Raw genomic sequence first — 22797 nt, 5'->3', positions numbered from 1 at the left:
TGCTCCAGGTGACATGGGGTCCACCTGGATGCCCTGACTGCCTTTCACGTGACAGTCACAGACACACACAGGACAGAGGTTCAAAAGCTATTCTGAAAGAAGTAAGGACAACAGGCCCACGTGAAACTAAACTTTTTAAATAGATGATTTTTGTTTCTATTGACCTGGTTCTCACTCGTTCTGCGCGCCAAGTCAAATGTAAATGAGCCTCGCAATAAAAATGCACAGAGGATGGTAAAATTCACTTCACTCTGCGCTCGTTGATGCTGAGAGCATGGTTGTCAGCCCGCACGCTTGTTATTTTGATGTGGAATTACTTGATTGCTTTGTGATAATTTTCATTACTCCGAATTGCAAGTTCCCCTACCCCAGTAATAATGTTTGAGGTATTGCTTCCCTACCACACCAACAAGGCCACCCTCTGACCAAGTCCTTTGCCTCTCTTCAGAACTACCATAAGCCCCTCCATGCACTAGGAACTTTTTGCTTGACGACCATCTAGGCGTCCTTGGAATATTGATTTTTAGAAGTAACAATGTTTGTTTATTTTAACTAACTGACCTTTTTAGGGTCTCGCTTGATAGACTCTGTAGTATTCAGTAAAGGGCTTGGAGCCCGCATGTCTCTCACCATTTTTTTATTTATGTGGCACTCTTCTTTACAGTTTCCTAATTCATCAAGGCATGTCTTGCATCATTTCCGTTCCTCTCTGTAGAGCAGCGACCAAGCGTTGATTGATTCAGCTTAATCAGTGCCTGACCGCTGCTCCCCACCTGATCAAGGTACTATTTTTTCCTTTTACCTTCTAGTGCCCTGCAAACAGAAGGCTTGTGACTGGCAAAAACATGCCCAGCAGGACAACCAAAACTGTTAAGTTTTAAATTTAAATCGAACTTTCTTTTATTTTGCCAAATCGTCTTTTCCCACGTTCCACGCATGTTTTCTTTTGCTTTTGTTCGTGGGCACTCTTCTCAAAAGATGACGATTAGCTCGTTTAAAATATTGCAAATCAACAGTGTTTCTTTATTATGTGTAAATTCTGAAATTAATCTTTAACACATAATCCTGCGGTACACTTCAATCCACCCCACTCCAATCTTCCCCACTACAATCCACCCCATCCAGACCACTTCACCCACACTAATCCACCTCACTCCAGTCCAAATCACTCACCCGAATCCAATCCACTCTAACTCATCCTACTCCAATCCTCTCCACCCACCCCAAGCAAATCTGTCTCACTCCAATGTGCCCCACTATAATAAAAAACAATCTGCACCACTCCAAAACAATCTGTCCCACTTCGATCCAAAACAATCTGCCCCACTCCAATCTGCCCGACTCCACTTCAAAACAATCTCCCCTACTCCAATTCAAAACAATCTACCCCACTGCAATCTGCTGCACTCCAATCAAAAACAAACTACCACACTGCAATCCAAAACAATCTGCCATACTGCAATCGAAAACAATCTGTCCCACCCAAGGCAGTGGTGGCTGGTGCACTTTGAAAGGAGTTGGTGGGAGGGAAAAATAGTTCATCTGAAGCTAAGTGAAGAAATTGGAATAAAATAGTGCATTTTAACCCCTTCGCTGCCAGCCTTTTCCCCCTCAGGTGCCAGGCATTTTTTTGGCTATTTGGGGCAGGGCGCGCTTAGGCCCTCATAGATTTTTGTCCACATAAGCTATCCACGCCAAATTTGCGTCCTTTTTTTCCAACATCCTAGGGATTCTAGAGGTACCCAGACTTTGTGGGTTCCCCTGAAGGAGACCAAGAAATTAGCCAAAATACGGTAAACATTTTGTTTTAAAAAAGAAAAAAATGGAAAAAAGGGCTGGAGAAGAAGGCTTGTGGTTTTTGTCCCTGAAATTGGCATCAACAAAGGGTTTGCACTGCTAAAATCACCAGCTTCCCAGCTTTCAGGGACAGGCAGACTTGAATCAGAAAACCCAATTTTTCAACACAATTTTGGCATTTTACTGGGACATACCCCATTTTTACGATTTTGTGTGCTTTTAGCCTCCTTCCAGTCAGTGACAGAAATGGGTGTGAAACCAATGCTGGGTCCCAGTAACCTAAACATTTTTGAAAAGAAGACAACATTCTGAATTCAGCAATGGGTAACTTGTGTAGATCTTACAAGTGTTTCCTACAGAAAATAACAACTGAAATAAAAAAAAAATATTGAAATTGAGAAGAAAAAAACAGCCATTTTCCTCTACGTTTTACTCTGTAACTTTTTTCTGCAATGTCAGATTTTTGAAAGCAATATACCATTACGCCTGCTGGACTCTTCTGGTTGCGGGGATATATAGGGCTTGTAGGTTCATCAAGAACCCTAGGTATCCAGAGAAAATAAATGAGCTGCACCTTGCAGTGGGTTTTCATTCTATACCGGGTATACTGCAATTAATTTGCCGAAGTATATAGAGTGAAAAAAAGGTATCAAGAAAACCTTTCTATTTCCAAAATGGGCACAAGATAAGGAGTGAAGGAGCAGTGGTTATTTGCACATCTCTGAATTCTGGGGTGCCCACACTAGCATGCGAATTAAAGGGCATTTCTCAAATAGACGTCTTTTTTACACACTGTCTTATATTTGGAAGGAAAAAATGTAGATAAAGACAAGGGGCAGTAACTCTTGTTTTGCTATTCTATGTTTCCCCAAGTCTCCCGATAACATTTTTTACCTCACTTGTGTGGGTAGGCCTAGCGCCCGCGACAGGAAGTGCCCCAAAACACAACGTGGACACATCAAATTTTCCCAAAGAAAACCAAAACCTAGGTAAAAGACATTGTCATTTGCAACGCCAATAGCTCTAACTCTCACAAATGTGAGACCTTTCGCATTGCAAATGCTTGTTTTTTTGTGCAGGCAAGTGTGCGTGGAGCCTGCTTTGGTTCTTAAGACCTCAGACCTAAAGCAAAGCTTAGACAGAAACATAGCAATGTGCCCTTTGCACACAGTTAGAGATCCTACTAAATGGAGTCATATATAGGTCTGCACGGCCATTTTGCACAATTTTGTTGTGATATAAAGTTTCGGTAGAGCTCAATGAGAGCTGGTAGTTATGGCCGAGTGGTTAAGGTGATGGACTTGAAATCCTTTGGGGGTTCCCTGCACGGGTTTGAATCCTGCTGACTACCTCTGTTGTTTATTTTAAACCTGATTTTTAAAATAACTGTGAAGAACACATTTACCAACTTTATTTGGGAAGATAGATAATTTACTTTAAATCTTTATTTAACAGAGGTTCGATTTTATTTTGCAGAGAGAAGAGCGGGTGACCGCGTGGGGAGAACAAATGATTTGTTAAACCTTCCATTTGAAGATGATCTAAGCAGAATGAAGCAAAACAACAGCAGCGCCAATCAGCCGATTTCTTGGAGTCCACGGTTTAGGAGTTTACTTAGAAGGAGACTGTAAAAGAGTTTTACAATTAGGGACCTATTGGTAGAGTCACTGCTTATGCAAATTGAAGGGTCAGAAGGGAGATGCGTCATTAAGATCTGTAAAAATCCATCTCTGGCAGCGGTGGGATTTGAACCCACGCCTCCAAAGAGACTGGAGCCTTAATCCAGGGCCTTAGACCGCTCGGCCACGCTACCTGTTGCTCTCAGTGTGTCTGTGCACTTCATGAGCACCGTAACCCTGAGTCTCCTCACTTAGTGTGGAAAGTCGAGTTGATAAACCATTTCATGGACATGATTACAATGTCGGGAGGGTGATGTGGTAATTGAAGGTTATCTCTCTTACTCAGTCACTGCACAAGTCTTCTCCCACCTGCTCGGACCTAGTGCAATCACCTTAAAAGACAACACTCTCCGAGCAATGACTTCCAACCAAGGTATAAGCACCTGCTCTACATAGGCAATGTGACTCCATCATTTTCTAATGAAACAAGTGTTCATACCGGTGGGCTCATTTCTTTGGGTGGGATCTAATGAATGAGCAGTTCATTCAAAAATAACTGAGGAGTTGCACGTATTCATGACATCAGCCCTATTGCCGCACCCAGTCTCCCCAACATACTGTTTAGCTTTCCAGTGACGTCATGTCTTGTGTGGCCTATTCACATTCCGCTGTTAATATTTTTTAGCCAATAGAATTTCACAGGCTCCCGTCTTTGAGCTCACATTGAAAAGGCACAAGTCCCAAAATGCAACCGGGTGCTGTTTAAAACTCCAGCACTGGTGGGCGGTGCTCCAGGTGACATGGGGCCCACCTGGATGCTCTGACTGCCTTTCACGTGACAGTCACAGACACACACAGGACAGAGGTTCAAAAGCTATTCTGAAAGAAGTAAGGACAACAGGCCCACGTGAAACTAAACTTTTTAAATAGATGATTTTTGTTTCTATTGACCGGGTTCTCACTCGTTCTGCGCGCCAAGTCAAATGTAAATGAGCCTCGCAATAAAAATGCACAGAGGATGGTAAAATTCACTTCACTCTGCGCTCGTTGATGCTGAGAGCATGGTTGTCAGCCCGCACGCTTGTTATTTTGATGTGGAATTACTTGATTGCTTTGTGATAATTTTCATTACTCCGAATTGCAAGTTCCCCTACCCCAGTAATAATGTTTGAGGTATTGCTTCCCTACCACACCAACAAGGCCACCCTCTGACCAAGTCCTTTGCCTCTCTTCAGAACTACCATAAGCCCCTCCATGCACTAGGAACTTTTTGCTTGACGACCATCTAGGCGTCCTTGGAATATTGATATTTAGAAGTAACAATGTTTGTTTATTTTAACTAACTGACCTTTTTAGGGTCTCGCTTGATAGACTCTGTAGTATTCAGTAAAGGGCTTGGAGCCCGCATGTCTCTCACCATTTTTTTATTTATGTGGCACTCTTCTTTACAGTTTCCTAATTCATCAAGGCATGTCTTGCATCATTTCCGTTCCTCTCTGTAGAGCAGCGACCAAGCGTTGATTGATTCAGCTTAATCAGTGCCTGACCGCTGCTCCCCACCTGATCAAGGTACTATTTTTTCCTTTTACCTTCTAGTGCCCTGCAAACAGAAGGCTTGTGACTGGCAAAAACATGCCCAGCAGGACAACCAAAACTGTTAAGTTTTAAATTTAAATCGAACTTTCTTTTATTTTGCCAAATCGTCTTTTCCCACGTTCCACGCATGTTTTCTTTTGCTTTTGTTCGTGGGCACTCTTCTCAAAAGATGACGATTAGCTCGTTTAAAATATTGCAAATCAACAGTGTTTCTTTATTATGTGTAAATTCTGAAATTAATCTTTAACACATAATCCTGCGGTACACTTCAATCCATCCCACTCCAATCTTCCCCACTACAATCCACCCCATCCAGACCACTTCACCCACACTAATCCACCTCACTCCAGTCCAAATCACTCACCCGAATCCAATCCATTCTAACTCATCCTATTCCAATCCTCTCCACCCACCCCAAGCAAATCTGTCTCACTCCAATGTGCCCCACTATAATAAAAAACAATCTGCACCACTCCAAAACAATCTGTCCCACTTCGATCCAAAACAATCTGCCCCACTCCACTTCAAAACAATCTCCCCTACTCCAATTCAAAACAATCTACCCCACTGCAATCTGCTGCACTCCAATCAAAAACAAACTACCACACTGCAATCCAAAACAATCTGCCATACTGCAATCGAAAACAATCTGTCCCACCCAAGGCAGTGGTGGCTGGTGCACTTTGAAAGGAGTTGGTGGGAGGGAAAAATAGTTCATCTGAAGCTAAGTGAAGAAATTGGAATAAAATAGTGCATTTTAACCCCTTCGCTGCCAGCCTTTTCCCCCTCAGGTGCCAGGCATTTTTTTGGCTATTTGGGGCAGGGCGCGCTTAGGCCCTCATAGATTTTTGTCCACATAAGCTATCCACGCCAAATTTGCGTCCTTTTTTTCCAACATCCTAGGGATTCTAGAGGTACCCAGACTTTGTGGGTTCCCCTGAAGGAGACCAAGAAATTAGCCAAAATACGGTAAACATTTTGTTTTAAAAAAGAAAAAAATGGAAAAAAGGGCTGGAGAAGAAGGCTTGTGGTTTTTGTCCCTGAAATTGGCATCAACAAAGGGTTTGCACTGCTAAAATCACCAGCTTCCCAGCTTTCAGGGACAGGCAGACTTGAATCAGAAAACCCAATTTTTCAACACAATTTTGGCATTTTACTGGGACATACCCCATTTTTACGATTTTGTGTGCTTTTAGCCTCCTTCCAGTCAGTGACAGAAATGGGTGTGAAACCAATGCTGGGTCCCAGTAACCTAAACATTTTTGAAAAGAAGACAACATTCTGAATTCAGCAATGGGTAACTTGTGTAGATCTTACAAGTGTTTCCTACAGAAAATAACAACTGAAATAAAAAAAAAATATTGAAATTGAGAAGAAAAAAACAGCCATTTTCCTCTACGTTTTACTCTGTAACTTTTTTCTGCAATGTCAGATTTTTGAAAGCAATATACCATTACGCCTGCTGGACTCTTCTGGTTGCGGGGATATATAGGGCTTGTAGGTTCATCAAGAACCCTAGGTATCCAGAGAAAATAAATGAGCTGCACCTTGCAGTGGGTTTTCATTCTATACCGGGTATACTGCAATTAATTTGCCGAAGTATATAGAGTGAAAAAAAGGTATCAAGAAAACCTTTCTATTTCCAAAATGGGCACAAGATAAGGAGTGAAGGAGCAGTGGTTATTTGCACATCTCTGAATTCTGGGGTGCCCACACTAGCATGCGAATTAAAGGGCATTTCTCAAATAGACGTCTTTTTTACACACTGTCTTATATTTGGAAGGAAAAAATGTAGATAAAGACAAGGGGCAGTAACTCTTGTTTTGCTATTCTATGTTTCCCCAAGTCTCCCGATAACATTTTTTACCTCACTTGTGTGGGTAGGCCTAGCGCCCGCGACAGGAAGTGCCCCAAAACACAACGTGGACACATCAAATTTTCCCAAAGAAAACCAAAACCTAGGTAAAAGACATTGTCATTTGCAACGCCAATAGCTCTAACTCTCACAAATGTGAGACCTTTCGCATTGCAAATGCTTGTTTTTTTGTGCAGGCAAGTGTGCGTGGAGCCTGCTTTGGTTCTTAAGACCTCAGACCTAAAGCAAAGCTTAGACAGAAACATAGCAATGTGCCCTTTGCACACAGTTAGAGATCCTACTAAATGGAGTCATATATAGGTCTGCACGGCCATTTTGCACAATTTTGTTGTGATATAAAGTTTCGGTAGAGCTCAATGAGAGCTGGTAGTTATGGCCGAGTGGTTAAGGTGATGGACTTGAAATCCTTTGGGGGTTCCCTGCACGGGTTTGAATCCTGCTGACTACCTCTGTTGTTTATTTTAAACCTGATTTTTAAAATAACTGTGAAGAACACATTTACCAACTTTATTTGGGAAGATAGATAATTTACTTTAAATCTTTATTTAACAGAGGTTCGATTTTATTTTGCAGAGAGAAGAGCGGGTGACCGCGTGGGGAGAACAAATGATTTGTTAAACCTTCCATTTGAAGATGATCTAAGCAGAATGAAGCAAAACAACAGCAGCGCCAATCAGCCGATTTCTTGGAGTCCACGGTTTAGGAGTTTACTTAGAAGGAGACTGTAAAAGAGTTTTACAATTAGGGACCTATTGGTAGAGTCACTGCTTATGCAAATTGAAGGGTCAGAAGGGAGATGCGTCATTAAGATCTGTAAAAATCCATCTCTGGCAGCGGTGGGATTTGAACCCACGCCTCCAAAGAGACTGGAGCCTTAATCCAGGGCCTTAGACCGCTCGGCCACGCTACCTGTTGCTCTCAGTGTGTCTGTGCACTTCATGAGCACCGTAACCCTGAGTCTCCTCACTTAGTGTGGAAAGTCGAGTTGATAAACCATTTCATGGACATGATTACAATGTCGGGAGGGTGATGTGGTAATTGAAGGTTATCTCTCTTACTCAGTCACTGCACAAGTCTTCTCCCACCTGCTCGGACCTAGTGCAATCACCTTAAAAGACAACACTCTCCGAGCAATGACTTCCAACCAAGGTATAAGCACCTGCTCTACATAGGCAATGTGACTCCATCATTTTCTAATGAAACAAGTGTTCATACCGGTGGGCTCATTTCTTTGGGTGGGATCTAATGAATGAGCAGTTCATTCAAAAATAACTGAGGAGTTGCACGTATTCATGACATCAGCCCTATTGCCGCACCCAGTCTCCCCAACATACTGTTTAGCTTTCCAGTGACGTCATGTCTTGTGTGGCCTATTCACATTCCGCTGTTAATATTTTTTAGCCAATAGAATTTCACAGGCTCCCGTCTTTGAGCTCACATTGAAAAGGCACAAGTCCCAAAATGCAACCGGGTGCTGTTTAAAACTCCAGCACTGGTGGGCGGTGCTCCAGGTGACATGGGGTCCACCTGGATGCCCTGACTGCCTTTCACGTGACAGTCACAGACACACACAGGACAGAGGTTCAAAAGCTATTCTGAAAGAAGTAAGGACAACAGGCCCACGTGAAACTAAACTTTTTAAATAGATGATTTTTGTTTCTATTGACCTGGTTCTCACTCGTTCTGCGCGCCAAGTCAAATGTAAATGAGCCTCGCAATAAAAATGCACAGAGGATGGTAAAATTCACTTCACTCTGCGCTCGTTGATGCTGAGAGCATGGTTGTCAGCCCGCACGCTTGTTATTTTGATGTGGAATTACTTGATTGCTTTGTGATAATTTTCATTACTCCGAATTGCAAGTTCCCCTACCCCAGTAATAATGTTTGAGGTATTGCTTCCCTACCACACCAACAAGGCCACCCTCTGACCAAGTCCTTTGCCTCTCTTCAGAACTACCATAAGCCCCTCCATGCACTAGGAACTTTTTGCTTGACGACCATCTAGGCGTCCTTGGAATATTGATATTTAGAAGTAACAATGTTTGTTTATTTTAACTAACTGACCTTTTTAGGGTCTCGCTTGATAGACTCTGTAGTATTCAGTAAAGGGCTTGGAGCCCGCATGTCTCTCACCATTTTTTTATTTATGTGGCACTCTTCTTTACAGTTTCCTAATTCATCAAGGCATGTCTTGCATCATTTCCGTTCCTCTCTGTAGAGCAGCGACCAAGCGTTGATTGATTCAGCTTAATCAGTGCCTGACCGCTGCTCCCCACCTGATCAAGGTACTATTTTTTCCTTTTACCTTCTAGTGCCCTGCAAACAGAAGGCTTGTGACTGGCAAAAACATGCCCAGCAGGACAACCAAAACTGTTAAGTTTTAAATTTAAATCGAACTTTCTTTTATTTTGCCAAATCGTCTTTTCCCACGTTCCACGCATGTTTTCTTTTGCTTTTGTTCGTGGGCACTCTTCTCAAAAGATGACGATTAGCTCGTTTAAAATATTGCAAATCAACAGTGTTTCTTTATTATGTGTAAATTCTGAAATTAATCTTTAACACATAATCCTGCGGTACACTTCAATCCACCCCACTCCAATCTTCCCCACTACAATCCACCCCATCCAGACCACTTCACCCACACTAATCCACCTCACTCCAGTCCAAATCACTCACCCGAATCCAATCCACTCTAACTCATCCTACTCCAATCCTCTCCACCCACCCCAAGCAAATCTGTCTCACTCCAATGTGCCCCACTATAATAAAAAACAATCTGCACCACTCCAAAACAATCTGTCCCACTTCGATCCAAAACAATCTGCCCCACTCCAATCTGCCCGACTCCACTTCAAAACAATCTCCCCTACTCCAATTCAAAACAATCTACCCCACTGCAATCTGCTGCACTCCAATCAAAAACAAACTACCACACTGCAATCCAAAACAATCTGCCATACTGCAATCGAAAACAATCTGTCCCACCCAAGGCAGTGGTGGCTGGTGCACTTTGAAAGGAGTTGGTGGGAGGGAAAAATAGTTCATCTGAAGCTAAGTGAAGAAATTGGAATAAAATAGTGCATTTTAACCCCTTCGCTGCCAGCCTTTTCCCCCTCAGGTGCCAGGCATTTTTTTGGCTATTTGGGGCAGGGCGCGCTTAGGCCCTCATAGATTTTTGTCCACATAAGCTATCCACGCCAAATTTGCGTCCTTTTTTTCCAACATCCTAGGGATTCTAGAGGTACCCAGACTTTGTGGGTTCCCCTGAAGGAGACCAAGAAATTAGCCAAAATACGGTAAACATTTTGTTTTAAAAAAGAAAAAAATGGAAAAAAGGGCTGGAGAAGAAGGCTTGTGGTTTTTGTCCCTGAAATTGGCATCAACAAAGGGTTTGCACTGCTAAAATCACCAGCTTCCCAGCTTTCAGGGACAGGCAGACTTGAATCAGAAAACCCAATTTTTCAACACAATTTTGGCATTTTACTGGGACATACCCCATTTTTACGATTTTGTGTGCTTTTAGCCTCCTTCCAGTCAGTGACAGAAATGGGTGTGAAACCAATGCTGGGTCCCAGTAACCTAAACATTTTTGAAAAGAAGACAACATTCTGAATTCAGCAATGGGTAACTTGTGTAGATCTTACAAGTGTTTCCTACAGAAAATAACAACTGAAATAAAAAAAAAATATTGAAATTGAGAAGAAAAAAACAGCCATTTTCCTCTACGTTTTACTCTGTAACTTTTTTCTGCAATGTCAGATTTTTGAAAGCAATATACCATTACGCCTGCTGGACTCTTCTGGTTGCGGGGATATATAGGGCTTGTAGGTTCATCAAGAACCCTAGGTATCCAGAGAAAATAAATGAGCTGCACCTTGCAGTGGGTTTTCATTCTATACCGGGTATACTGCAATTAATTTGCCGAAGTATATAGAGTGAAAAAAAGGTATCAAGAAAACCTTTCTATTTCCAAAATGGGCACAAGATAAGGAGTGAAGGAGCAGTGGTTATTTGCACATCTCTGAATTCTGGGGTGCCCACACTAGCATGCAAATTAAAGGGCATTTCTCAAATAGACGTCTTTTTTACACACTGTCTTATATTTGGAAGGAAAAAATGTAGATAAAGACAAGGGGCAGTAACTCTTGTTTTGCTATTCTATGTTTCCCCAAGTCTCCCGATAACATTTTTTACCTCACTTGTGTGGGTAGGCCTAGCGCCCGCGACAGGAAGTGCCCCAAAACACAACGTGGACACATCAAATTTTCCCAAAGAAAACCAAAACCTAGGTAAAAGACATTGTCATTTGCAACGCCAATAGCTCTAACTCTCACAAATGTGAGACCTTTCGCATTGCAAATGCTTGTTTTTTTGTGCAGGCAAGTGTGCGTGGAGCCTGCTTTGGTTCTTAAGACCTCAGACCTAAAGCAAAGCTTAGACAGAAACATAGCAATGTGCCCTTTGCACACAGTTAGAGATCCTACTAAATGGAGTCATATATAGGTCTGCACGGCCATTTTGCTCAATTTTGTTGTGATATAAAGTTTCGGTAGAGCTCAATGAGAGCTGGTAGTTATGGCCGAGTGGTTAAGGTGATGGGCTTGAAATCCTTTGGGGGTTCCCTGCACGGGTTTGAATCCTGCTGACTACCTCTGTTGTTTATTTTAAACCTGATTTTTAAAATAACTGTGAAGAACACATTTACCAACTTTATTTGGGAAGATAGATAATTTACTTTAAATCTTTATTTAACAGAGGTTCGATTTTATTTTGCAGAGAGAAGAGCGGGTGACCGCGTGGGGAGAACAAATGATTTGTTAAACCTTCCATTTGAAGGTGATCTAAGCAGAATGAAGCAAAACAACAGCAGCGCCAATCAGCCGATTTCTTGGAGTCCACGGTTTAGGAGTTTACTTAGAAGGAGACTGTAAAAGAGTTTTAAAATTAGGGACCTATTGGTAGAGTCACTGCTTATGCAAATTGAAGGGTCAGAAGGGAGATGCGTCATTAAGATCTGTAAAAATCCATCTCTGGCAGCGGTGGGATTTGAACCCACGCCTCCAAAGAGACTGGAGCCTTAATCCAGCGCCTTAGACCGCTCGGCCACGCTACCTGTTGCTCTCAGTGTGTCTGTGCACTTCATGAGCACCGTAACCCTGAGTCTCCTCACTTAGTGTGGAAAGTCGAGTTGATAAACCATTTCATGGACATGATTACAATGTCGGGAGGGTGATGTGGTAATTGAAGGTTATCTCTCTTACTCAGTCACTGCACAAGTCTTCTCCCACCTGCTCGGACCTAGTGCAATCACCTTAAAAGACAACACTCTCCGAGCAATGACTTCCAACCAAGGTATAAGCACCTGCTCTACATAGGCAATGTGACTCCATCATTTTCTAATGAAACAAGTGTTCATACTGGTGGGCTCATTTCTTTGGGTGGGATCTAATGAATGAGCAGTTCATTCAAAAATAACCGAGGAGTTGCACGTATTCATGACATCAGCCCTATTGCCGCAACCAGTCTCCCCAACATACTGTTTAGCTTTCCAGTGACGTCATGTCTTGTGTGGCCTATTCACATTCCGCTGTTAATATTTTTTAGCCAATAGAATTTCACAGGCTCCCGTCTTTGAGCTCACATTGAAAAGGCACAAGTCCCAAAATGCAACCGGGTGCTGTTTAAAACTCCAGCACTGGTGGGCGGTGCCCCAGGTGACATGGGGCCCACCTGGATGCTCTGACTGCCTTTCACGTGACAGTCACAGACACACACAGGACAGAGGTTCAAAAGCTATTCTGAAAGAAGTAAGGACAACAGGCCCACGTGAAACTAAACTTTTTAAATAGATGATTTTTGTTTCTATTGACCGGGTTCTCACTCGTTCTGCGCGCCAAGTCAAATGTAAATGAGCCTCGCAATAAAAATGCACAGAGGATGGTAAAATTCACTTCACTCTGCGCTCGTTGATGCTGAGAGCATGGTTGTCAGCCCGCACGCTTGTTATTTTGATGTGGAATTACTTGATTGCTTTGTGATAATTTTCATTACTCCGAATTGCAAGTTCCCCTACCCCAGTAATAATGTTTGAGGTATTGCTTCCCTACCACACCAACAAGGCCACCCTCTGACCAAGTCCTTTGCCTCTCTTCAGAACTACCATAAGCCCCTCCATGCACTAGGAACTTTTTGCTTGACGACCATCTAGGCGTCCTTGGAATATTGATATTTAGAAGTAACAATGTTTGTTTATTTTAACTAACTGACCTTTTTAGGGTCTCGCTTGATAGACTCTGTAGTATTCAGTAAAGGGCTTGGAGCCCGCATGTCTCTCACCATTTTTTTATTTATGTGGCACTCTTCTTTACAGTTTCCTAATTCATCAAGGCATGTCTTGCATCATTTCCGTTCCTCTCTGTAGAGCAGCGACCAAGCGTTGATTGATTCAGCTTAATCAGTGCCTGACCGCTGCTCCCCACCTGATCAAGGTACTATTTTTTCCTTTTACCTTCTAGTGCCCTGCAAACAGAAGGCTTGTGACTGGCAAAAACATGCCCAGCAGGACAACCAAAACTGTTAAGTTTTAAATTTAAATCGAACTTTCTTTTATTTTGCCAAATCGTCTTTTCCCACGTTCCACGCATGTTTTCTTTTGCTTTTGTTCGTGGGCACTCTTCTCAAAAGATGACGATTAGCTCGTTTAAAATATTGCAAATCAACAGTGTTTCTTTATTATGTGTAAATTCTGAAATTAATCTTTAACACATAATCCTGCGGTACACTTCAATCCACCCCACTCCAATCTTCCCCACTACAATCCACCCCATCCAGACCACTTCACCCACACTAATCCACCTCACTCCAGTCCAAATCACTCACCCGAATCCAATCCACTCTAACTCATCCTACTCCAATCCTCTCCACCCACCCCAAGCAAATCTGTCTCACTCCAATGTGCCCCACTATAATAAAAAACAATCTGCACCACTCCAAAACAATCTGTCCCACTTCGATCCAAAACAATCTGCCCCACTCCAATCTGCCCGACTCCACTTCAAAACAATCTCCCCTACTCCAATTCAAAACAATCTACCCCACTGCAATCTGCTGCACTCCAATCAAAAACAAACTACCACACTGCAATCCAAAACAATCTGCCATACTGCAATCGAAAACAATCTGTCCCACCCAAGGCAGTGGTGGCTGGTGCACTTTGAAAGGAGTTGGTGGGAGGGAAAAATAGTTCATCTGAAGCTAAGTGAAGAAATTGGAATAAAATAGTGCATTTTAACCCCTTCGCTGCCAGCCTTTTCCCCCTCAGGTGCCAGGCATTTTTTTGGCTATTTGGGGCAGGGCGCGCTTAGGCCCTCATAGATTTTTGTCCACATAAGCTATCCACGCCAAATTTGCGTCCTTTTTTTCCAACATCCTAGGGATTCTAGAGGTACCCAGACTTTGTGGGTTCCCCTGAAGGAGACCAAGAAATTAGCCAAAATACGGTAAACATTTTGTTTTAAAAAAGAAAAAAATGGAAAAAAGGGCTGGAGAAGAAGGCTTGTGGTTTTTGTCCCTGAAATTGGCATCAACAAAGGGTTTGCACTGCTAAAATCACCAGCTTCCCAGCTTTCAGGGACAGGCAGACTTGAATCAGAAAACCCAATTTTTCAACACAATTTTGGCATTTTACTGGGACATACCCCATTTTTACGATTTTGTGTGCTTTTAGCCTCCTTCCAGTCAGTGACAGAAATGGGTGTGAAACCAATGCTGGGTCCCAGTAACCTAAACATTTTTGAAAAGAAGACAACATTCTGAATTCAGCAATGGGTAACTTGTGTAGATCTTACAAGTGTTTCCTACAGAAAATAACAACTGAAATAAAAAAAAAATATTGAAATTGAGAAGAAAAAAACAGCCATTTTCCTCTACGTTTTACTCTGTAACTTTTTTCTGCAATGTCAGATTTTTGAAAGCAATATACCATTACGCCTGCTGGACTCTTCTGGTTGCGGGGATATATAGGGCTTGTAGGTTCATCAAGAACCCTAGGTATCCAGAGAAAATAAATGAGCTGCACCTTGCAGTGGGTTTTCATTCTATACCGGGTATACTGCAATTAATTTGCCGAAGTATATAGAGTGAAAAAAAGGTATCAAGAAAACCTTTCTATTTCCAAAATGGGCACAAGATAAGGAGTGAAGGAGCAGTGGTTATTTGCACATCTCTGAATTCTGGGGTGCCCACACTAGCATGCAAATTAAAGGGCATTTCTCAAATAGACGTCTTTTTTACACACTGTCTTATATTTGGAAGGAAAAAATGTAGATAAAGACAAGGGGCAGTAACTCTTGTTTTGCTATTCTATGTTTCCCCAAGTCTCCCGATAACATTTTTTACCTCACTTGTGTGGGTAGGCCTAGCGCCCGCGACAGGAAGTGCCCCAAAACACAACGTGGACACATCAAATTTTCCCAAAGAAAACCAAAACCTAGGTAAAAGACATTGTCATTTGCAACGCCAATAGCTCTAACTCTCACAAATGTGAGACCTTTCGCATTGCAAATGCTTGTTTTTTTGTGCAGGCAAGTGTGCGTGGAGCCTGCTTTGGTTCTTAAGACCTCAGACCTAAAGCAAAGCTTAGACAGAAACATAGCAATGTGCCCTTTGCACACAGTTAGAGATCCTACTAAATGGAGTCATATATAGGTCTGCACGGCCATTTTGCACAATTTTGTTGTGATATAAAGTTTCGGTAGAGCTCAATGAGAGCTGGTAGTTATGGCCGAGTGGTTAAGGTGATGGGCTTGAAATCCTTTGGGGGTTCCCTGCACGGGTTTGAATCCTGCTGACTACCTCTGTTGTTTATTTTAAACCTGATTTTTAAAATAACTGTGAAGAACACATTTACCAACTTTATTTGGGAAGATAGATAATTTACTTTAAATCTTTATTTAACAGAGGTTCGATTTTATTTTGCAGAGAGAAGAGCGGGTGACCGCGTGGGGAGAACAAATGATTTGTTAAACCTTCCATTTGAAGGTGATCTAAGCAGAATGAAGCAAAACAACAGCAGCGCCAATCAGCCGATTTCTTGGAGTCCACGGTTTAGGAGTTTACTTAGAAGGAGACTGTAAAAGAGTTTTAAAATTAGGGACCTATTGGTAGAGTCACTGCTTATGCAAATTGAAGGGTCAGAAGGGAGATGCGTCATTAAGATCTGTAAAAATCCATCTCTGGCAGCGGTGGGATTTGAACCCACGCCTCCAAAGAGACTGGAGCCTTAATCCAGCGCCTTAGACCGCTCGGCCACGCTACCTGTTGCTCTCAGTGTGTCTGTGCACTTCATGAGCACCGTAACCCTGAGTCTCCTCACTTAGTGTGGAAAGTCGAGTTGATAAACCATTTCATGGACATGATTACAATGTCGGGAGGGTGATGTGGTAATTGAAGGTTATCTCTCTTACTCAGTCACTGCACAAGTCTTCTCCCACCTGCTCGGACCTAGTGCAATCACCTTAAAAGACAACACTCTCCGAGCAATGACTTCCAACCAAGGTATAAGCACCTGCTCTACATAGGCAATGTGACTCCATCATTTTCTAATGAAACAAGTGTTCATACCGGTGGGCTCATTTCTTTGGGTGGGATCTAATGAATGAGCAGTTCATTCAAAAATAACCGAGGAGTTGCACGTATTCATGACATCAGCCCTATTGCCGCACCCAGTCTCCCCAACATACTGTTTAGCTTTCCAGTGACGTCATGTCTTGTGTGGCCTATTCACATTCCGCTGTTAATATTTTTTAGCCAATAGAATTTCACAGGCTCCCGTCTTTGAGCTCACATTGAAAAGGCACAAGTCCCAAAATGCAACCGGGTGCTGTTTAAAACTCCAGCACTGGTGGGCGGTGCCCCAGGTGACATGGGGCCCACCTGGATGCTCTGACTGCCTTTCACGTGACAGTCACAGACACACACAGGACAGAGGTTCAAAAGCTATTCTGAAAGAAGTAAGGACAACAGGCCCACGTGAAACTAAACTTTTTAAATAGATGATTTTTGTTTCTATTGACCGGGTTCTCACTCGTTCTGCGCGCCAAGTCAAATGTAAATGAGCCTCGCAATAAAAATGCACAGAGGATGGTAAAATTCACTTCACTCTGCGCTCGTTGATGCTGAGAGCATGGTTGTCAGCCCGCACGCTTGTTATTTTGATGTGGAATTACTTGATTGCTTTGTGATAATTTTCATTACTCCGAATTGCAAGTTCCCCTACCCCAGTAATAATGTTTGAGGTATTGCTTCCCTACCACACCAACAAGGCCACCCTCTGACCAAGTCCTTTGCCTCTCTTCAGAACTACCATAAGCCCCTCCATGCACTAGGAACTTTTTGCTTGACGACCATCTAGGCGTCCTTGGAATATTGATATTTAGAAGTAACAATGTTTGTTTATTTTAACTAACTGACCTTTTTAGGGTCTCGCTTGATAGACTCTGTAGTATTCAGTAAAGGGCTTGGAGCCCGCATGTCTCTCACCATTTTTTTATTTATGTGGCACTCTTCTTTACAGTTTCCTAATTCATCAAGGCATGTCTTGCATCATTTCCGTTCCTCTCTGTAGAGCAGCGACCAAGCGTTGATTGATTCAGCTTAATCAGTGCCTGACCGCTGCTCCCCACCTGATCAAGGTACTATTTTTTCCTTTTACCTTCTAGTGCCCTGCAAACAGAAGGCTTGTGACTGGCAAAAACATGCCCAGCAGGACAACCAAAACTGTTAAGTTTTAAATTTAAATCGAACTTTCTTTTATTTTGCCAAATCGTCTTTTCCCACGTTCCACGCATGTTTTCTTTTGCTTTTGTTCGTGGGCACTCTTCTCAAAAGATGACGATTAGCTCGTTTAAAATATTGCAAATCAACAGTGTTTCTTTATTATGTGTAAATTCTGAAATTAATCTTTAACACATAATCCTGCGGTACACTTCAATCCATCCCACTCCAATCTTCCCCACTACAATCCACCCCATCCAGACCACTTCACCCACACTAATCCACCTCACTCCAGTCCAAATCACTCACCCGAATCCAATCCATTCTAACTCATCCTATTCCAATCCTCTCCACCCACCCCAAGCAAATCTGTCTCACTCCAATGTGCCCCACTATAATAAAAAACAATCTGCACCACTCCAAAACAATCTGTCCCACTTCGATCCAAAACAATCTGCCCCACTCCACTTCAAAACAATCTCCCCTACTCCAATTCAAAACAATCTACCCCACTGCAATCTGCTGCACTCCAATCAAAAACAAACTACCACACTGCAATCCAAAACAATCTGCCATACTGCAATCGAAAACAATCTGTCCCACCCAAGGCAGTGGTGGCTGGTGCACTTTGAAAGGAGTTGGTGGGAGGGAAAAATAGTTCATCTGAAGCTAAGTGAAGAAATTGGAATAAAATAGTGCATTTTAACCCCTTCGCTGCCAGCCTTTTCCCCCTCAGGTGCCAGGCATTTTTTTGGCTATTTGGGGCAGGGCGCGCTTAGGCCCTCATAGATTTTTGTCCACATAAGCTATCCACGCCAAATTTGCGTCCTTTTTTTCCAACATCCTAGGGATTCTAGAGGTACCCAGACTTTGTGGGTTCCCCTGAAGGAGACCAAGAAATTAGCCAAAATACGGTAAACATTTTGTTTTAAAAAAGAAAAAAATGGAAAAAAGGGCTGGAGAAGAAGGCTTGTGGTTTTTGTCCCTGAAATTGGCATCAACAAAGGGTTTGCACTGCTAAAATCACCAGCTTCCCAGCTTTCAGGGACAGGCAGACTTGAATCAGAAAACCCAATTTTTCAACACAATTTTGGCATTTTACTGGGACATACCCCATTTTTACGATTTTGTGTGCTTTTAGCCTCCTTCCAGTCAGTGACAGAAATGGGTGTGAAACCAATGCTGGGTCCCAGTAACCTAAACATTTTTGAAAAGAAGACAACATTCTGAATTCAGCAATGGGTAACTTGTGTAGATCTTACAAGTGTTTCCTACAGAAAATAACAACTGAAATAAAAAAAAAATATTGAAATTGAGAAGAAAAAAACAGCCATTTTCCTCTACGTTTTACTCTGTAACTTTTTTCTGCAATGTCAGATTTTTGAAAGCAATATACCATTACGCCTGCTGGACTCTTCTGGTTGCGGGGATATATAGGGCTTGTAGGTTCATCAAGAACCCTAGGTATCCAGAGAAAATAAATGAGCTGCACCTTGCAGTGGGTTTTCATTCTATACCGGGTATACTGCAATTAATTTGCCGAAGTATATAGAGTGAAAAAAAGGTATCAAGAAAACCTTTCTATTTCCAAAATGGGCACAAGATAAGGAGTGAAGGAGCAGTGGTTATTTGCACATCTCTGAATTCTGGGGTGCCCACACTAGCATGCAAATTAAAGGGCATTTCTCAAATAGACGTCTTTTTTACACACTGTCTTATATTTGGAAGGAAAAAATGTAGATAAAGACAAGGGGCAGTAACTCTTGTTTTGCTATTCTATGTTTCCCCAAGTCTCCCGATAACATTTTTTACCTCACTTGTGTGGGTAGGCCTAGCGCCCGCGACAGGAAGTGCCCCAAAACACAACGTGGACACATCAAATTTTCCCAAAGAAAACCAAAACCTAGGTAAAAGACATTGTCATTTGCAACGCCAATAGCTCTAACTCTCACAAATGTGAGACCTTTCGCATTGCAAATGCTTGTTTTTTTGTGCAGGCAAGTGTGCGTGGAGCCTGCTTTGGTTCTTAAGACCTCAGACCTAAAGCAAAGCTTAGACAGAAACATAGCAATGTGCCCTTTGCACACAGTTAGAGATCCTACTAAATGGAGTCATATATAGGTCTGCACGGCCATTTTGCACAATTTTGTTGTGATATAAAGTTTCGGTAGAGCTCAATGAGAGCTGGTAGTTATGGCCGAGTGGTTAAGGTGATGGGCTTGAAATCCTTTGGGGGTTCCCTGCACGGGTTTGAATCCTGCTGACTACCTCTGTTGTTTATTTTAAACCTGATTTTTAAAATAACTGTGAAGAACACATTTACCAACTTTATTTGGGAAGATAGATAATTTACTTTAAATCTTTATTTAACAGAGGTTCGATTTTATTTTGCAGAGAGAAGAGCGGGTGACCGCGTGGGGAGAACAAATGATTTGTTAAACCTTCCATTTGAAGGTGATCTAAGCAGAATGAAGCAAAACAACAGCAGCGCCAATCAGCCGATTTCTTGGAGTCCACGGTTTAGGAGTTTACTTAGAAGGAGACTGTAAAAGAGTTTTAAAATTAGGGACCTATTGGTAGAGTCACTGCTTATGCAAATTGAAGGGTCAGAAGGGAGATGCGTCATTAAGATCTGTAAAAATCCATCTCTGGCAGCGGTGGGATTTGAACCCACGCCTCCAAAGAGACTGGAGCCTTAATCCAGCGCCTTAGACCGCTCGGCCACGCTACCTGTTGCTCTCAGTGTGTCTGTGCACTTCATGAGCACCGTAACCCTGAGTCTCCTCACTTAGTGTGGAAAGTCGAGTTGATAAACCATTTCATGGACATGATTACAATGTCGGGAGGGTGATGTGGTAATTGAAGGTTATCTCTCTTACTCAGTCACTGCACAAGTCTTCTCCCACCTGCTCGGACCTAGTGCAATCACCTTAAAAGACAACACTCTCCGAGCAATGACTTCCAACCAAGGTATAAGCACCTGCTCTACATAGGCAATGTGACTCCATCATTTTCTAATGAAACAAGTGTTCATACCGGTGGGCTCATTTCTTTGGGTGGGATCTAATGAATGAGCAGTTCATTCAAAAATAACCGAGGAGTTGCACGTATTCATGACATCAGCCCTATTGCCGCACCCAGTCTCCCCAACATACTGTTTAGCTTTCCAGTGACGTCATGTCTTGTGTGGCCTATTCACATTCCGCTGTTAATATTTTTTAGCCAATAGAATTTCACAGGCTCCCGTCTTTGAGCTCACATTGAAAAGGCACAAGTCCCAAAATGCAACCGGGTGCTGTTTAAAACTCCAGCACTGGTGGGCGGTGCCCCAGGTGACATGGGGCCCACCTGGATGCTCTGACTGCCTTTCACGTGACAGTCACAGACACACACAGGACAGAGGTTCAAAAGCTATTCTGAAAGAAGTAAGGACAACAGGCCCACGTGAAACTAAACTTTTTAAATAGATGATTTTTGTTTCTATTGACCGGGTTCTCACTCGTTCTGCGCGCCAAGTCAAATGTAAATGAGCCTCGCAATAAAAATGCACAGAGGATGGTAAAATTCACTTCACTCTGCGCTCGTTGATGCTGAGAGCATGGTTGTCAGCCCGCACGCTTGTTATTTTGATGTGGAATTACTTGATTGCTTTGTGATAATTTTCATTACTCCGAATTGCAAGTTCCCCTACCCCAGTAATAATGTTTGAGGTATTGCTTCCCTACCACACCAACAAGGCCACCCTCTGACCAAGTCCTTTGCCTCTCTTCAGAACTACCATAAGCCCCTCCATGCACTAGGAACTTTTTGCTTGACGACCATCTAGGCGTCCTTGGAATATTGATATTTAGAAGTAACAATGTTTGTTTATTTTAACTAACTGACCTTTTTAGGGTCTCGCTTGATAGACTCTGTAGTATTCAGTAAAGGGCTTGGAGCCCGCATGTCTCTCACCATTTTTTTATTTATGTGGCACTCTTCTTTACAGTTTCCTAATTCATCAAGGCATGTCTTGCATCATTTCCGTTCCTCTCTGTAGAGCAGCGACCAAGCGTTGATTGATTCAGCTTAATCAGTGCCTGACCGCTGCTCCCCACCTGATCAAGGTACTATTTTTTCCTTTTACCTTCTAGTGCCCTGCAAACAGAAGGCTTGTGACTGGCAAAAACATGCCCAGCAGGACAACCAAAACTGTTAAGTTTTAAATTTAAATCGAACTTTCTTTTATTTTGCCAAATCGTCTTTTCCCACGTTCCACGCATGTTTTCTTTTGCTTTTGTTCGTGGGCACTCTTCTCAAAAGATGACGATTAGCTCGTTTAAAATATTGCAAATCAACAGTGTTTCTTTATTATGTGTAAATTCTGAAATTAATCTTTAACACATAATCCTGCGGTACACTTCAATCCATCCCACTCCAATCTTCCCCACTACAATCCACCCCATCCAGACCACTTCACCCACACTAATCCACCTCACTCCAGTCCAAATCACTCACCCGAATCCAATCCATTCTAACTCATCCTATTCCAATCCTCTCCACCCACCCCAAGCAAATCTGTCTCACTCCAATGTGCCCCACTATAATAAAAAACAATCTGCACCACTCCAAAACAATCTGTCCCACTTCGATCCAAAACAATCTGCCCCACTCCACTTCAAAACAATCTCCCCTACTCCAATTCAAAACAATCTACCCCACTGCAATCTGCTGCACTCCAATCAAAAACAAACTACCACACTGCAATCCAAAACAATCTGCCATACTGCAATCGAAAACAATCTGTCCCACCCAAGGCAGTGGTGGCTGGTGCACTTTGAAAGGAGTTGGTGGGAGGGAAAAATAGTTCATCTGAAGCTAAGTGAAGAAATTGGAATAAAATAGTGCATTTTAACCCCTTCGCTGCCAGCCTTTTCCCCCTCAGGTGCCAGGCATTTTTTTGGCTATTTGGGGCAGGGCGCGCTTAGGCCCTCATAGATTTTTGTCCACATAAGCTATCCACGCCAAATTTGCGTCCTTTTTTTCCAACATCCTAGGGATTCTAGAGGTACCCAGACTTTGTGGGTTCCCCTGAAGGAGACCAAGAAATTAGCCAAAATACGGTAAACATTTTGTTTTAAAAAAGAAAAAAATGGA

General features: G+C 42.6%; 7 non-coding genes across 7 annotated transcripts; 2 read left to right on the top strand and 5 right to left on the bottom strand.

The window, feature by feature from the left end:
• Window positions 1–3066: 3066 nt before the first annotated feature.
• TRNAS-UGA (transfer RNA serine (anticodon UGA)) lies at window positions 3067–3148 on the top strand. Its single transcript has one exon. It is a non-coding gene; the product is annotated as a tRNA-Ser (tRNA).
• A 380-nt stretch (window positions 3149–3528) lies between these two features.
• Window positions 3529–3610, bottom strand: TRNAL-AAG (transfer RNA leucine (anticodon AAG)). The gene has a single exon. It is a non-coding gene; the product is annotated as a tRNA-Leu (tRNA).
• A 3644-nt stretch (window positions 3611–7254) lies between these two features.
• On the top strand, window positions 7255–7336 carry TRNAS-UGA (transfer RNA serine (anticodon UGA)). The gene has a single exon. It is a non-coding gene; the product is annotated as a tRNA-Ser (tRNA).
• A 380-nt stretch (window positions 7337–7716) lies between these two features.
• TRNAL-AAG (transfer RNA leucine (anticodon AAG)) lies at window positions 7717–7798 on the bottom strand. Its single transcript has one exon. It is a non-coding gene; the product is annotated as a tRNA-Leu (tRNA).
• Window positions 7799–11919: 4121 nt separating this feature from the next.
• TRNAL-AAG (transfer RNA leucine (anticodon AAG)) lies at window positions 11920–12001 on the bottom strand. Its single transcript has one exon. It is a non-coding gene; the product is annotated as a tRNA-Leu (tRNA).
• Window positions 12002–16122: 4121 nt separating this feature from the next.
• On the bottom strand, window positions 16123–16204 carry TRNAL-AAG (transfer RNA leucine (anticodon AAG)). Its single transcript has one exon. It is a non-coding gene; the product is annotated as a tRNA-Leu (tRNA).
• A 4106-nt stretch (window positions 16205–20310) lies between these two features.
• Window positions 20311–20392, bottom strand: TRNAL-AAG (transfer RNA leucine (anticodon AAG)). The gene has a single exon. It is a non-coding gene; the product is annotated as a tRNA-Leu (tRNA).
• Window positions 20393–22797: the final 2405 nt, after the last annotated feature.

Source organism: Pleurodeles waltl, chromosome 12 (genome assembly GCF_031143425.1).
Source record: "Pleurodeles waltl isolate 20211129_DDA chromosome 12, aPleWal1.hap1.20221129, whole genome shotgun sequence".
Taxonomy (NCBI): Eukaryota; Metazoa; Chordata; class Amphibia; order Caudata; family Salamandridae; genus Pleurodeles; species Pleurodeles waltl.
This window is presented reverse-complemented; position numbering and strand designations above follow the sequence as displayed.